Source organism: Neomonachus schauinslandi, chromosome 16, assembly GCF_002201575.2.
Source record: "Neomonachus schauinslandi chromosome 16, ASM220157v2, whole genome shotgun sequence".
In the NCBI taxonomy this organism is placed as follows: domain Eukaryota; kingdom Metazoa; phylum Chordata; class Mammalia; order Carnivora; family Phocidae; genus Neomonachus; species Neomonachus schauinslandi.
In genome coordinates, this window is record NC_058418.1 from 17,088,804 (window position 1) to 17,098,719 (window position 9,916).

General features: G+C 41.2%; 1 pseudogene; it reads left to right on the top strand.

The window, feature by feature from the left end:
* The first annotated feature begins 9,576 nt into the window (after positions 1–9,576).
* LOC110590330 lies at positions 9,577–9,690 on the top strand (annotated as a pseudogene).
* Positions 9,691–9,916: the final 226 nt, after the last annotated feature.

Consider the following 9,916-nt stretch of genomic DNA (forward strand, 5'->3'; position numbering starts at 1 on the left):
CCTTCCTGCAGCGCCAGGCCCTCAACAGTATATGACCTCTTCTTTGTAAAGCCATTACTCTCAGGAGCAGGAAACATAACAGGGGTTTCTAACACAGAGAACAAAACAGAGACCTAGACAAAATGCCAAGATGGAGGAATTCATCCCAAAAGAGAGAACGAGAAAAGGTCATGGCCGGGATCTAATTGAAACAGATATAAGTAATATGCCTGATCCAGAATTTAAAGCAACAATCATAAGGATCCTAGCTGGGCTTGAGAAAAGCATAGAAGACATCAGGGACACCCTTACCACAGAGATAAAAGAGCTGAAAACCAATCAGGCCGAAATGAAAAATATAATAACCAAGATCCAACACTGACCGGATGTAATGACCACAAGAATGGAAGATGCAGAGGGATGAATAAGTGATATAGAAGATAGAATTATGGAAAATAATGAAGCTGCACAATAGAAAGAAAAATCTTGGATCATGAAAGTAGACTTAGGGAACTCAGTAACTCCATCAAATGTAATAACATTTGTATAATAAGAGTCCCAGAAGAAGAGAGAGATAAAGGGGCAGAAGGTTTATTTGAGGAAATTATAGCTGGGGGCACCTGGGTGGCTCAGTTGTTAAGCGTCTGCCTTCAGCTCAGGTCATGATCCCAGGGTCCTGGGATCGAGCCCCGCATCAGGCTCCCTGCTCAGCGGGAAGCCTGCCTGTATTCCCTCTCTTGCTGTGTCTCTCTCTGTCAAATAAATAAATAAAATCTTTAAAAAAAAAAAAAAAGAATAAAATTTAAAAAAAAATTATAGCTGAAAATTTCCCTAATCTGGGGAAGAAAACAGACATCCAAATCCAGGAGGCGCAGGGAACCCTCATCAAAATCAACAAAAGTTGGCCAACACCAAAACATATTGTAGCGAAATTTGCAAAAAGAAGAGATAAAGAAAAAAATCCTAAAAGCAGCAAGGCAAAAGAAGTCCCTAACTTACAAGAGAAGACCAGTAAGGTTAACAGCACATCACTCCACAGAAACTTGGCAAGCCAGAAGAGAATTGCATCTTATACTCAAAGTGCTGAAAGGGAAAAATCTGCAGCCAAGAATACTCTATCCAGCAAGACTGTCATTCAGAATAGGAGAGATAAAGAGTTTCCCAGACAAATAAAAACTAAAGGAGTTCATAAGCACCAAACCAGCCCTGCAAGAAATATTAAAGGGGACTCTTTGAGTGGAAAAGAAAGACCAAAAGTGACAAGGAGAGAAAGGACCAGAGAAAATCTCCAGAAACAACAAGTAATAAAATGGTACTAAATACATATCTCTCCATAATCACTCTGAATGTAAATGGACTAAATGCTCAAATCAAAAGACACAGGGTGTCAGAATGGATTAAAAAAACAAGACCCCTCTATATGCTGCTTTCGAGAGACTCATTTGAGACCTAAAGACACCTGTAGATTGAAAGTGAGGCGATGGGGCACCTGGGTGGCTGTCAGTTAAGCATCTGCCTTCAGCTCAGGTCATGATCTCTGGGTCCTGGGATCAAGCCCCACGTCGGGCTCCCTGCTCAATGGGGAGTCTGCTTCTCTCCCTCTCTCTGCCCCTTCCCACTGCTCATTCTCTCTCTCTCAAATAAATAAATAAAATCTTAAAAAAAAAAAAAAATGAAAGTGAGGGGATGGAGAACCATTTACCATGTCAATGGATGTCAAAAGAAAGCCAGAGTAGCCACACTTAGACAAACTAGATTTTTTTTTTAAAGATTTTATTTATTTATTTGATAGAGACACAGCAAGAGAGGGAACACAAGCAGGGGGAGTGGGAGAGGGAGAAGCAGGCTTCCCGCCGAGCAGGGAGCCTGATGCGGGGCTCGATCCAAGGACTCTGGGATCATGACCTGAGCCCAAGGCAGACGCTTAACAACTGAGCCACACAGGCAACCCCAGACAAAGTAGGTTTTAAACCAAAGACTGGGTTTAAAAAAAATACATGGAAACAAATGAAAATAAAAACATGCCAGTCCAAAACCTCTGGGATGCAGCAAAAGCAGTCCTAAGAGGGAAGTACAGAGCAATACAGGCCTATCTCAAGAAGCAAGAAAAATCTCAAATAAACAACCTAACCTTACACCTAAAGGAGCTAGGAAAAGAACAACAAATGAGGCCTAAAGCCGGCAGAAGAAGGGAAATAAGAAAGATTAGAATAGAAATAAAGTGATATAGAAACAAACAAACAAAACCCAGTAGAACATATCAATGAAACCAGGAGCTGGTTCTTTGAAAAAAAATAATAAAATTATTTTTATAGCCAGACTTACCAAAAGGAAAAGAGAAAGGACCCACATGGATAAAATCACAAATGAGAGAGAATAACAACCAATACCACAAATATACTAACAATTACAAGAGGATAAAATGAAAAATTATATGCCAACAAATTGGACAATATATTCCTAGAAACATATAAATTACCAAAACTGAAACAGGAAGAAATAGAAAACTTCAGCGGACTGATAACCACCAAAGAAATTGAATCAGTAATCAAAAATCTCTCAACAAACACAAGTCCAGGGCCAGAGTTAATACCTGCGGCACCTGAGTGGCTCAGTTGGTTAAGTATCTAATTCTTGGTCTCAGCTCAGGTCTTGATCTCAGGTCATCAGTTCAAGTCCCGTATTGAGCCTACTTAAAAATAAGTAAGTAGGGGCTCAGGTCAGGATTGAGTCCCGCATCGGGCTCCCTGCTCGGCAGGGAGTCTGCTTCTCCCTCTGACCCTCCCCCCTCTCATGCTCTCTCTCTCTCATTCTCTCTCTTAAATAAATAAATAAAATCTTTAAAAAAAAAAATAAGTAAGTAAAGGGGCGCCTGGGTGGCTCAGTTGGTTAAGCAAGTGCCTTCGGCTCAGGTCATGATTCTGGAGTCCTGGGATCAAGTCCCACATCGGGCTCCCTGGCTCAGCGGGAGGTCTGCTTCTCCCTCTGACCCTTCCTCCCTCATGCTCTCTGTCTCCCATTCTCTCTCTCAGATAAATAAATAAAATCTTAAAAAAAAAAAAAAGTAAGTAAATAAATAAGTAAGAGTTAACACCTATTCCTCTCAAACTATTCCAAAAAATAGAAATGGAAGGAAAACTTCCAAATTCATTCTAGGAGGCCAGCATTACTCTGATTTCAAAACCAGACAAAGACCCCACTAAGAAAGAGAACTACAGGCCAATATCCCTGATGAACATGGATGCAAAAATTCTCAACAAAATACTAGCAAACCAAATCCAACAATACATTAAAAGAATCATTCACCATGATCAAGTGGGATTTGGTTCAATATTCACAAAATCAATCAACATGATACACCACCTTAATAAAAGAAAGGATACGAACCACAAGATCCTCTCAATAGATGCAGAAAAAGCATTTGACAAAGTACAGCATCCATTCTTGGTAAAAACCCTCAACAAAGTATGGTACTGGTACAAAAACAGACACATAGATCAATGGAACAGAACAGAAAACTCAGAAATGGACCCACAACTCTATGGTCAACTAATCTTTGACAACGCAGGAAAGAATATCCAATGGGAAAAAAGAGTCTCTTCAACAAATGGTGTTGGGAAAACTGGATGGCAACATGCAAAAGCATGAAACCAGACCACTTACACCACACACAAAAATAAACTCAAAATGGATTAAAGACCTAAATGTGAGACTTGAAACCATCAAAATCTTAGAGGAGAACAGAGGCAGCAACCTCTTTCATATCAGCCATAGCAACTTCTTACTAGATCTGTCCCCTGAGGCAAGGGAAACAAAAGCAAAAATAAACTATTGGGACTTCATCAAGGTAAAAAGCTTCTGCACAGGGGCACCTGGGTGACTCAGGTGGTTGAGCGTGTGCCTTCGGCTCGGGTCGTGATCTCCGGGTCCTGGGCTCGATCCCCGCATCAGGCTCCCGACTCAGCGGGGAGTCTGCTTCTCCCTCTCCCTCTGCCTCTCCCCCTGCTTGTGCTCTGTCTCTCTCTCTTAAATGAATGAATAAAATCTTTTTAAAAAAAAGCTTCTGCACAGCAAAGGAAACAATCAACAAAACTAAAAGATAAATGACAGAATGGGAGAAGATATTTACAAAAGACATAACTGTTTAGTATCCAAAATCTATAAAGAACTTATAAAACTTGGGGCGCCTAGGTGGCTCAGTTGTTAAGCATCTGCCTTCAGCTCAGGTCATGATCCCAGATCCCTGGGATCGAGCCCCGCTTCGGGCTCCCTGCTCAGTGGGGAGCCTGTTTCTCCCTCTCCCGCTCCCCCTGCTTGTGTTCCCTCTCTTGCTGTTTCTCTCTCTGTCAAATAAATAAATAAAATCTTTAAGAAAAAAAACTTATAAAACTCAACACCCAAAAAATAAATAATCCAGTTAAAAAATGGGCAAAAGACATGAATAGACATTTTTCTAAAGAAGACGTATAGACGGCTAACAGACATGAAAAGATGCTCAACATCATTGATCATCAGGGAAATACAAATCAAAACCACAATGAGATATCACCTCACACCTGTCAGAATGGCTAATATTAACAACACAGGCAAAACAGATGTTGGCGAGGATGCCGTGAAAGGGGAGCCCTCTTACACTGTTGGTGGGAATACAAACTGGTGCAGCCACTCTGGAAAAACAGTATGAAGGTTCCTTAAAAAGTTAAAAGTAGAGATACCCTACAATCCAGCAATTGCACTATTAGGTATTTACACAAAGGATATAGAAATACTGATTCAAAGTGATACATGCATCCCAATGTTTAAAGCAGCAATGTCCACAATAGCCAAATATGGAAAGAGCCCAAATGTCCATCAACTGATGAATGGATAAAGAAGATGTGGTGTATACAATGGAATATTACTCAGTCATCAAAAAGAATGAAATCTTGCCATTTGCAATGACATGGATGGAGCTAGAGAGTATTATGCTGAGCAAAATAAGTCAGTCAAAGACAAATACCACATTACTTCACTCATATGTGGAATTTAAGAAACAAAACATATGACCATAGGGAGAAAAAATAAAAGAGAGAGGCAAACGAGAAAACAGACTCTTAATTGTAGAGAACAAACAGGGTCACTGGAGGGGAGGGGAGTGGGGGGTTGGGCTAAATGGGTGATGGGTATTAAGGAGGACACTTGTGATAAGCACTGAGTATTGTAAGTGATGAATCATTAAATTTACACCTGAAAGTAATATTACATGGTCTGTTAACTAACTGGAATTTAAATAAAAACTTGACAAAGAAAAGAAAAAAGGAACTCATACAACTCAATATCAAAAAGTCCATACCTAAGGGGCGCCTGGGTGGCTCAGATGGTTAAGCGTCTGCCTTCGGCTCAGGTCATGATCCCAGGGTCCTGGGATCGAGCCCCACATCGGGCTCCTGACTCAGCAGGGAGTCTGCTTCTTCCTCTCCCTCTGCCTCTCCCAGTGCTCATGCTCTCTCTCTCTCTATCTCTGTGTCTCAAATGAATAAATAAAATCTTTAAAAAAAAAAAAAAGTCCATATCTAAAAATGGTCAGAGGACCTGAACACACATATTTCCAAAGAAGACATAAAGATGGGCAATAGGCACAAGAAGAGATGCTCAACATCACTAAGCATCAGGAAAATGCAAATCAAAACCACAATGAGAGATCACCTCATACCTATCAGAACAGCCAGTATCACAAAGACAAGAAATAGCAACTGTTGGCGAGGATGTGGAGAAAAGGGAGCCCTCGTGCACTGTTGGTGGGATGTAAATTGATGCAGCCACTATGGAAAACAGATTGGGTTCCTCAGAAATTAAAAACAGAACTACCACACAATCCAACAATTCCTCTTGTAGGTATTTATCCAAAGAAAACAAAAAACACTAATCCGAAAAAAAACATATGCACCTCTATGTTTATCGCAGCATTATTTATAATAGCCAAGTTACGGTACCAATTTAAATGTCCATCAACAGACGAATGGATAAAGAAGATGTGGTGTGGGGGTGCCTGGGTGGCTCAGTCGTTAAACGTCTGCCTTCGCCTCAGGTCATGATCCCAGAGTCCTGGGATCGAGCCCTGCATCGGGCTCCCTGCTCCACAGGAAGCCTGCTTCTCCCTCTCCCACTCCCCCTGCTTGTGTTCCCTCTCTCGCTGTCTCAGTCTCTGTCAAAAAATAAATAAAAAATCTTAAAAAAAAAAAATGTGGTGTGTTTGTGTGTGTGTGTGTGTATACATAGAATATACAATATAATATTACTCATCCATAAAGAAAATGAAATCTTGCCATTTGTGATAACACGGATAGACCTAGAGGGTATTATGTTAAGTAAAATAAGTCAGAAAGAGAAAGACATTGTATGATTTAACTTATATATGGAATCTAAAAAACAAAACCGAAACAGAACCAGACTTACGGATGCAGAGAAGAAACTGATGGTTACCAGAGGGAAATGGGTTGGGAGGATGGATGAAATAGGTGAAGGGAGTTAAGAGGTCTTCCAGGGCGCCTGGGTGGCTCAGTCGTTAAGCGTCTGCCTTCGGCTCGGGTCATGATCCTGGGGTCCTGGGATCGAGCCCCGCATCGGGCTCCCTGCCCCGCGGGAAGCCTGCTTCTCCCTCTCCCTCTCCCACCCCCCCTGCTTGTGTTCCCTCTCTCGCTGTGTCTCTGTCAAATAAATAAATAAAATCTTAAAAAAAAAGAGGTACAATCTTCCAGTTATAAAATAAATAAAACATGGAGATATAATGTACAGCATAGGGAATATAGTCAATAATATAATAACAACTTTGTACGGTGATAGAGTAACTAGACTTATTGTGGTGGCCATTTTGTAACGTAAATCACTATCAAATCACTATATTATACACCTGTAACTAATACAATATTGTATGTCAATTATTCTTCAATTTAAAAAAATGGAGGGGAATAAAAGAATAGATTTTCATGTATGATCAAACTAAGTTGTTATCAGTTTAAAATAGACTCTTATGGCATTAAGAAGTTTTATGTAAGCCTCATGGGAACAAAGAAAAAGAGCAAAAACCTACAGTAGTTACACAAATGAAAAAGAGAAAAGGAACGAATCATACCACTGTGGAAAATCATCAATTCACACAGGAAGACAGCAAAAGAGGAGGAAAGGAAAGGAACAAAGAACTACACAACAGACAAAAACAACTAATGAGGGGCACCAGGGTGACTCAGTTGGTAAAGCGTCTGACTCTTGGTTTCAGCACAGGTCATGGTCTCATGGGTCCTGAGATTGAGCCCTGCGACAGGCTCCACACTCAGCCGGGAGTCTGCCTGAGATTCTCTCCCTCTGCCCCCCCACTGCACACACGTGTGCTCTCTCTCTCTAAAATAAAATAAAGCTTAAAAAAAAAAAAACCAATAAGATGACATTAGTAAGTCCTTATTCATAATTACTACAAATGTAAGTAAATTAAATTCTCTAATCAAAAGGCATAGAGTGGCTGAATGGATTTTTTAAAAAAAGATACAACTAGAGGGGGCGCCTGGGTGGCTCAGTCGTTAAGCGTCTGCCTTTAGCTCAGATCATGACCCCAGGGTCCTGGGATTGAGACCCCCACATCGGGCTTCCTGCTCAGCGGGAAGCCTGCTTCTCCCTCTCCCACTCCCCCTGCTTGTGTTCCCGCTCTCGCTGTGTCTCTCTCTGTCAAATAGATAAATAAAATCTTAAAAAAAAAAATCTTAAGATGTAAAGGAAAAAGAAGCCATATTGTTTTAAAAAAAAAAAAAAAGAAAGAAAGATACAACTAGAGGAGCGCCTGGGTGGCTTAGTCGGTTAATCATCTGCCTTTGGCTGAGGTCATGATCTAGGAGTTCTGGGATCTGAGCTCCCTGCTCTGTGAGGAGTCTCCTTCTTCCTCTTCCTCTGCCCCTCCCCCTGCTTGTGTTCACTCTCTCTCTGACAAATAAATATTTTTTTTAAAAAAGATACAACTAGATACTGCCTACAAGAGATTCAGATCAGCTTTAAGGATACACATAGGCTCAAAGTGATGGAATGGAAGAAGATATTCCAAGCAAGTAGAAACCAAAAGAAATTAGAGGTAGCTATACTTAATACAGGTAAAAGACCTTAAGTTAAGAACTGTCACAAGAGGGGCACCTGGTGGCTCAGTCAGTTAAGCGTCTGACTTCAGCTCAGGTCATGATCCCAGGGTCCTGGGATCAAGTCCCACATCGGGCTCCTTGCTCAGCAGGGAGCCTGCTTCTCCCTCTGCCTGCCACTCCCCCTGCTTGTGTTCCTTCTCTCTGTCTCTGATAAATAAAATCTTTAAAAAAAAACTGTCACAAGAGACAAAGAAGGTCATTATATAATGATAAAAGCATCAATTTCATCAGGAAGATTTAACAACTGTAAATATATATGCACCCAACATCAGAGCATCTAAATATATTAAGCAGATACTAACAGCTCTGAAGAGAGAAATAAGCAACAATACCATAATAGCAGGGAACTTCAATACCCATTACTTTCAACAATGGGTAGATCATCTAGGCAGAAAATCAATAAACACTGGACTTGAACCATACTTTAGACCAAATGGACCTACCAGGAAATACAGGACATTCCATCCAACCAGAAGAATACACATTCTTCCCAAGCACACACAGAACATTCTCCAGGATAGACCATATATTGGGTCACACAACAAATCTTAGCGAATTTAAGAAAATTGAAATCATACCAAGTATTTTTTCTAACCACAACTGAATGAAACTAGAAATTGGTAACAGGAGGAAAGTTGGAAATTCGTGTAAATTACACAACCACCTCTGAACAACCAAAGGGCCAAGGATGAAATCAAAACAGAAGTAAAAAAATATCTTGAAACAAATGAAAACAGAAACCCACACACCAAAACTTGTGGGATGCAGCAAAAGCAGTTCTAAGTGTGAAGTTCATAGCAATAAACACCTACATTAAGGAAAAAGAAAGATCTTGGGGCTCCTGGATAACTCAGTCAGTTAAGCATCTGCCTTTGGCTCAGGTCATGATCCCGGGGTTCTGGGATCGAGCCCCGAGTTACGGGGGGGGGGGGGTCCCTGCTAAGCAGGGAGTCTGCTTCTCCCCCTCTCTCTGCCCCTCCACTCCTGCTCGTGCTCTCTCTCGCTTGCTCTCTCTCGAGATTGAGAGCATGACTGGGAGGAGGGGCAGAGGGAGAAGCAGACTCCCTGCAGGACAGGGAGCCCAGCATGGGACTCAATCCCAGGACCCTGGGATAATGACCTGAGCCAAAGGCAGATACTTAACCAACTGAGCCATCCAGGCACCCTAAATAAATAAAATCTTAAAAAAAAGATCTCAAACAATCTAACTTAACACCTAAAGGAACTAGAAAAAGAAGTAAATCCAAAGTTAGCAGGAAAAGGAAGGAAATAAAGATCAGAGCAGAAAGAAATGAAATAGAAACCACAAACATCAATGAAATTAAGAGCTGGATTTTTGAAACAATAAACAAAACCGACAAACCTTTAGTTAGAGCAGGACCAGGTCTATGTTGAACTAGGGCACAGACCAGGTTGAAGCCAAGCCCAGCTGATCAGGATGATCACAGAAAGGCAGCTGGCCATCTTTGTCAACATGCCGGGAGTGTGGCTCTTCCTGCTTATCATTCTTTATCGCTAGGTGGCCATCAACCATCCTAAGAAGCAGGAATGAAAGTGGCGCTTTCTCCACTCCAGGGTTCCATAACATAATCTGAAACAAGATGGAGGGTGTAAGGGGCCTTCACACTTCACTTCATCTCTTCTCCCCATAACAACATCCAAAGCACCTACACCTGGATTTTTCCAAACAACTTTTATTTCCTCAAAGCCTTTCTTAACCCTATGGAACAAAAAGTTGCCACTGAGTAGAGCCCAGTATAGGGGCTGTTTTCTTTTCT